The following is a 7,838-nucleotide window of genomic DNA, read 5'->3' on the forward strand; positions in this document are numbered from 1 at the left end:
TCTCAAAGAGTCAGATTTGAGAGCAGTTTTCTTAGTTCAGACTACTGGAGTTTCAGCAAGAGTAGTTTTGGGAGACATTAGTATGGGCAGGCAGACTGTGTCCCGTTGAGATGTATGTTGGAAACTCATGTAGTCATGTGTATGCTTCTCAACCAAATTTAGTGATGATTGGATCTATAGTTTAAGAGCAGTTTGTTGATTACCAAAGGCATAAAAAAATGTAACATATTTGCCTTACCTCTGTCTGAAATTTGTGTGGACCGCTGGTTTACACCCGTGGTTTTTCCCTCCACTAGGACCAACCAGGGCAGCCAATGCAAAAAAAAAAAAAAAAAAAAAAAAGAGTGTTTACTTGCCTGGAAAATGGAATGGATTGCACGAGCGCAAAACTTAAAGTACTTCGTCATACGGATCTAAAGGAACACCCAAATTGAGCGTTTGTCCGGAGCCATGCTTTTTTAGGTTGAAAAGGGACCAATGTTCCCACGTTGCGGCTCTGATGGTGCGGCTAGGACATAGCGCTTTGCAAGATGGTCTGTTTGGTTCACCTTTCTTTATCTCCTTCTCTAATAGCTTTTATTCTACACAACAATGGTTCGACTCAATATAAACTCCACATGAAAAATATACACATCGATAACGTGATTCCATTCTTGCAGGCAACTCCTAGTTTCGTTAACTGCTAATTTCAATTTTGTGTTTATGCTTAGTGTTTTTTTACATATTTTGTCAATTTGTCACAAATGGTCGATCCTTGAAAATTCATGTGACCACTAACTTCTTCTCATCGTTCACATAACTCCCATGTTGCAATTTTTAAGTTCTAAGCTCATAGATGAATAGGTGATGAGTTCTTTATCTCCTTCATGTTAATACCTAGGTGGGCTTGCCTTGTGTACCACTATCTCATCTACTTGTTTCTTGTTAGTCCCCTGTTTCACGATGAGGTCTACATGAAAAATATGTGGGTCGATGATGCGATTTCATTCCCACTACCGGTTCTTATTTTTCTTAGTTATAAATTTTCAATTTCATGGTTAAGTTTGGACTTTCTCGGATGAATTAATTCAAATTTATGGTGCAGAGTCGGCTGTTTAAAATTTCCTTTCATCACTACTTTCATCTCGTCGATCCACACAAGACTTATGTTTTTAGTTTTTAATTTCATCGGTCAAACTAAATAGGTAAGTTCACCATACCGAGAACAAAGTGAGGACAACCCTTAGTAGACGCACTACAAACACCCCGAATTTTGCATCAAAGGTCAATGTGGCAAAGGAGACACTAACCGCTTGATACTTCTCGCCCAAAACCATCCCTGTCGAATAAATTTCTTCCCATCCCTGTTTACTGCCGCAATGGTAATTTTTGTACCAAGTCCATCCCCATGGGCCCTGCAGTGCCGGACGAATTTCCCATCCCCGACTAACCTATGACTACTACTCGCAATGAAAAAATTATAGGTAGTATCATGCATGCAAAATGCTAATGTGTCACTACAATTTATAATGAGAGAGATGGTAGTGGTATAATAGGTAGATATCATATAACACGTAAAGCTAAAAAAGAAATAATAAATAGATCATGTATTTATAATTTTGCATTGAGATTCTAGAAATCAATTTGGCACATGGGTGCTATGCACCCCATAAACCCCAAAATTCATGGTAATTTGAAATATTGAAAAAATCAGATCCTCTTAGAAACACAAGATGATTAAGTATCGTATTCGTATAAAATTATTTGGGCTCAAATTAATTCTCATGGTATCCTAGGCAAAAAAAAGACAAGTTTATGACGAATATAGCATGAATAGTACACGTATATGTGGATTGTTCGTTTTTTGTATTTTAAACCCGTGTACAATAAAACTAATTTTCTCGCGAAATATTTTTGTACAAGTACAATACTTGATCATCTTTGGTTTCCAACAAAAATGTTTTTCTAACCTTTATTTAAATTACCACGAATTGTTTTGGACTCGTACAGGGTACTTGGCACCCATGAGCATTGATGTATTTTCCATGATAATGTGCATTATATATATAGTATCATATGTATGATACTATACGATAGTGCTCACATAACACGTGGATCTCAAAGGCAATAGTGGCATACGTTACTGGTGGTTGGTCAACACCGACTTCCATGCCAAGCGCGAGCTCGAGAAGGCGATCGAAAATAAGGGAGCCCACAGGATGCGTGCATGCCGCTCTAGGTCGCATGGCCAGTTGAGAGGAACGAGGCGGTGTGAACCTGGGAGGATGCGACAAAGTATAGAGTAAAGCCACAATGGGAGAGAGCGGGGTTTTGCGATGGCCGAGAGAAGGGGCGGTGTTCGCATGGGAAGAGTGCAGCGATGAGGCGAGAATGTGAGAGGGACTAAGGGAAGGAGCGAGGCTTGCGGTGGTTGAAGAGAAAGAGGGGCAGTGAGGATCTGTGATGGTCGTGGTGGAATTTTACGGTTGCACTCACCATCTAATACGGTTCTAAAAAAGCTGTCTGTCTAAGACCTTGGCCTCATAGATCAGATTGCTTAGCAGGGTTTCACGGTTATCGGGTATGGGGAGCAGAGCGGTCTTACCCGCCGGGGAGAAGTTTACCCTTGATAACTACCCGATGGAAACTAAACTTGTACCCGTCCCCCAATAGGAGAAATAACCACCAGGGTACGGAGAAGCCCCGTTGCCAAATTGAATCACAAGAGCGAACAAACACGGGCGATCATGGTTCTGCCCTCTCTTTTTTTCTGAGGGGTTCATACTTCTGCTCCAATGCAAGACAATGTGAGAACCATTTTTTTTTTTTGAACAGCATGTGAGAAGCAGATAAAAAAGAAAATCATTCTCAAAAATCTAGAGCAACCCAACCAAGCGCCACTGGGCCAAGTGCTCAGAGAGCCCAAAAACAGCGCAAGCAACCAAACTCAGCACAAAAAACAGAGACCCCCTAAAAATATGGAGCAAAGAAGAAAGGAAAGATGGCGCCAATTCCTCAAAATTCCTCAAAATGGAGCGGAGAAGAAAGGAAACCGCGCACACCTTCCCGCTTCCACCCCTCGAAACTTCCCCCAAAAACCGCACGCGCCTGCCGCCATCGCAGCCTCGTCCCCAGACCGCACGCGAAGGCGAAGCCACGAGCCACGGCATCAACACGACCGCCGTCTCCTCCCCTCCTCCGCGGCCAGCCACGCCCACTGCCGCGCGCGGCGAGAACCTGCAGGCCACCGCCTCATCGGCCCCGCCGCCATCGACTTGCCGGTGCGTTTCTCAGTTCCCGCCCTCGCGGCCCTCCTTTTCCTCTCTAGCGAGTCTGTTGTTTTGGACTTCTGGGTGCCGCGCGCCCGTGTCTGTTTCCCCCTGGCTGATTTCAAGGAAGGCCCGTCACCTGCTCGATGAAATGCCGCGACTGAATCGGCGGCGAGCGTGGTTTTTTTTTTTTTTTGGGTCCGATCTGTCGATATGCCTGTAGAGAATGGGCGGGCAATGGAAAGGAATCAGGAATAGAGGGCCATGCGCCGTTGTTTTGTTTCGGTGGACCTTTTGTGGTTAAGATGACGGTGGATTTGGGGAGAGAGATTGTTTCTCATCGGATTTGTTATTTTTTATATATGAGAAGGGACTGATATCGTGGCACTAGAGGAGAGGAGGCAAGTTAAAGAGCAAAATACGCTCTTGATCACTTAACATATCCAAGTGCGTCATGTATGTCACCATCCTTTTTTATTTGCACATCTAGATCACTAGGCTAGATTAAGAGGGTGACTACTGACTGCAGATAACTAACCATGCTGATTTGAGTGGGCGTGAGTTTTCCGGCATATACCTTTTGAGCATATATGTTGGGCGCTGTAGTGGTTTGGCTCAATTATGGTTGGAACTTATCACAGTTCATGTTGCTTTGGGCGAGAAGAGCATAAAGGAAAGATACATGCCATGTACTTTTCTGGCATTTCAGTTGGTGTTCCCTTCACAGAATTTTTTATATTATATTTTGAGAACTTGAGAAGAAAACACTTAACATGGACAAATAGTGTAATGGTCTTAATAGGAAACAGAAAATTGGGTGTTGCGCCTTTTGACATTTTTTTTTCGTGAAAACGCAAAAGACTTGAGTTTCGATGCATTGATAGAAAGATAGAAAGGTTATATGTACATGTCCATGAGAGGATGAACACCCCGCACTACAACTCGACCCAAGAAAGGAGACCTAGTCTAGGGGAGGATCTGGCGGACACCCCGGGCTCCCGCGTTCGCCCACTGTCGCGCTTTGGTCTTGATGTCGCCGAGCAGGGAAGGCACCGAAGGCTGTGCGTTGTCAAAGATCGCAGCATTCCGGTGCTTCCAGATCCACCACGCCGTGAGCATGATGATCGACGATGTACCTTTACGCAGCTGGCGAGGGGCGGTACGCACCACCTACGACCACCACGCCTTTTGACATTTACTAGCTCCACATTTGATATTAGTTGAGCCTAGCCTAAATATATGCAGAGTGCCACATGATCATTCTTTGCTAATTAAGCATGATTTGCACCTCTATTGGCATACTTATACAAGTTTAGCATGCCAATCAAGTTTATAGACCTATGGCGCACTTCACTCTGGTGTGTAGTTATACAACATTCCTCCAGATATTTTATGTTACTTTGTTTTTCTTTCACCTCGAGCTTGCCAAGTTTTGAAGTTAGTAACGATTCTTGCACATAATAGAACTTCCATTTCCTAATGATATTGTTGTAACAAATTGCGCTATCTTGTCATTCTTTTGCAGGATTGTGATGAAGACAAAATATAGTATTCTTGCTTAGAGCTCAACAAGACCGTCAGCCTATTGCTCTTCCTCAGTTCATCATAATGGAATGCAACAAGGAAGAAGCTTCAAGAGCCAAGGATGTGGCTGAAAGAAGGCTGCATGAAGCGGACTTTCCTGGTGCCAAAAGATGGTTCTCAAGGCTCACCGGCTTTTTCCTGGCCTTGAAAATGTTTCTCAAATGCTTGCCGTTTGTGAAGTTCATTGCTCTGCTTCTGTTAAGATCAATGGGGAGACAGACTGGTATGGAATTCTTCAGGTAGAACCAACTGCAGATGACATGATACTTAAGAAACAGTACCGTAAACTTGCTCTTTTACTTCATCCTGATAAGAACAAATTTGCTGGTGCTGAAGCTGCTTTTAAGTTAATTGGTGAAGCTCACATGACATTGACAGACCAAGTAAAGCGTCGTTCCCATGACAATAAAAGGAAACCAGTTTTTGCAACTTCCATCCCTGTGCCGAAGAAGCGGGGACGAGCATCAAAGAAAACTGATCCTGCTCATAAGAGGGACAACAAGGAGAACTCTTGTGTTCCAGATATCAAGAAGACTCCACAGCAACAGGCTGGAAAGTCAGCTGAATTTCCTAGTTTCTGGACAATTTGCCTGACTTGTGGGAAAAAATACCAGTATCCATGTAGTTTTCTTATGAAATTTGTCCTCTGTCAGATCTGTTCAAGGAGATTTCTTGCCTTTGATTTGTCCAAGAAATCTGTTCCTGCCCAAGTAGACGCAGAATATCCATCGAGTGGATTTGGGACGCAACCGCAAAAGTTCCCTCCTAGTCAGCAAGCTGATGCCAGTAACCAGCAACATAATCCTCACCAGCAAAATCAGAGTTTTCCTGGTTGGCAAAATCCTCTTACCGCCTGTCCAACTCATCCCACTCACCAGCAATCTCAGAATGTTCGTAATCACCAAACTCCTACTGCTGACCAACAACGGCAGTCTCATAGATTTCCACCTAGTACAGGATCAGAGAATGTTATCAGCTCCGAGGCTTCAGGCGATCCTAACAAAAAAGGAGCCACATATAGTAATCTCCCAGCTAAGGCTGGGATATGCAATAGCACGAAGGTACCAAGAGCATCATTCGAAGAAGAAAATGGTGCAGGTAGAGCTGAATCGCCGTTTGTGTATTCTGATAAACTTTCACCTATAAACATGCATAAAAAAGGAATACAGTCTCAGCATGTTCCTGGTCAGCAAACTCCTATTGTGAATCAGCAAGATCAGTCACAGAAACCCACTTTTAATGCAGGGTTGGATAATACTGTGAGTTCCCAGGGTGCAGGTAATCCTAACAGCAAGGGGATGGCAGACAATAATGTCAGAGCTAATGCCAGGTCATGCAATAGCATGAAGTCACCAAGAGCAGCACCTAATGAGGAAAATGATTCAATCAGAACTGAGCCACCACTTGCGAGTTCTGATAAAGTTTCACCTGCAAACATGGGAAAAAGGACAAGGGAGGTAGCTACAGAATCCAGATATCCAGTCTCAATGCATGGTAAAAAGGACCAGTCTATGGAAGGTGTCCGTAATGTGGCCGGTGCAGTCAAAACAGGGCAGAATCCTAAGAGATCAAGCCAACAGGAAAATATCAGTAATGAAGATGGAAGTGGTGGTTGCAGAAAAGGCATTGATAATCTTCATGATTCTCCTGTGGCGAAGAGGATCAGGAAAGGGTACTCTTCATGTAATGCTGACAGAACTGGTGGGTCGATAAATGAAGATGGCAATGTTCACAACACACAAAGACGTAGTATTCCAGTTACAAAGAAGACTCCAAATAAAAATGGGGAGGTGGTCAATGGCTTGTATGATAATGAGAAACAAGGAGCAAGTAAGAAAGAGGAAATGCCTAACTCTGAAAGGAATGGCAGTGTCAGGTCTGTGGGCGATGCCAATGGTGGTGTCTCATATCCAGATCCAGAGTTTTATGACTTTGAGGAAAATAGGTGTGCAGATCAATTCAAAGCTGATCAAATATGGGCAGTTTATGATGACAATGATTCCATGCCAAGGTACTATGCTCGAATTAAGCAGGTTTACTCTCCAAACTTCATGCTGTCATTCAGCTGGTTAGAGTTTGACCCTGTGAATGATGCTGAGAAGGCATGGTCTTCTAAGGAGCTGCCTGTTGCTTGTGGTAGTTTCAGAATTGGGAAAACGACCTTTACAGAAGATAGAAACATGTTTTCCCATGTAGTTGCTTGGACAAAGGGAAGGAAGAGAAATAGCTATGAGATTCATCCTGTGAAAGGCGATGTATGGGCCCTCCTTAAGGGATGCGAGTTTAACTGGAGTTCAAATTCCAGTGATCATAAGCACTGCAGTTATGACATTGTAGAAATAAAATCAGACTTCACTGTGGGTACTGGCATATATGTCACTCCATTAATGAAGGTTAAGGGTTTTGTCAGCCTTTTTGTGCGACCGGACAAGGAAGAACCATATTTGATTCCTGGTGGTGACAAACTAAGGTTTTCACACAACATTCCTTTTCATAGGTTGTCAGGAGCTGATAGGCAGCATATCCCTAATGGTGCCCTTGAGCTGGATCCTGCATCTCTGCCTTCTAACTTGGAAGAAGCATCTTTGCCTGTAGACCTTGGCAGGAACGTTTTTAGCACTCAGAAAGGTAATATTGGAGGCAATGTTTCGTCTACTGGAAACTCTCTGAAGTGTGAAATGCCAGTTGGTAAGACCAAACAGGGTCTGGATAGTGCTGCTACACAAGGATGACGTTAATAGTGGATTTTGGTTATCAAAATGTAGGTATGACTTTTCATTTGTATCATAAACTTAGTTTGATTATATGTACTGATCTTTACCTCTTACTAACTGTGGCTTCTTGTTTTTGCAGTACACTGTTGACAAAGCTGCAGCACTGAGATGCTTGTTTTTGTTGTTGGTTGTACCTAGTGTCAAGTAGGCGAGTTAGGTACTTAGCTAGTTAGGTTATTAGGTTGCTATGCTATATTGCTGCTTGATGCCAAGTAATCTGAAGGTTTCTTTA

The 7,838-nt window shown here is 43.2% G+C and overlaps 1 pseudogene; it reads left to right on the plus strand.

Moving 5' to 3' along the window:
* The first annotated feature begins 4,856 nt into the window (after positions 1–4,856).
* LOC124683091 lies at positions 4,857–7,838 on the plus strand (annotated as a pseudogene).

This window comes from Lolium rigidum, chromosome 1 (assembly GCF_022539505.1).
Source record: "Lolium rigidum isolate FL_2022 chromosome 1, APGP_CSIRO_Lrig_0.1, whole genome shotgun sequence".
Taxonomy (NCBI): domain Eukaryota; kingdom Viridiplantae; phylum Streptophyta; class Magnoliopsida; order Poales; family Poaceae; genus Lolium; species Lolium rigidum.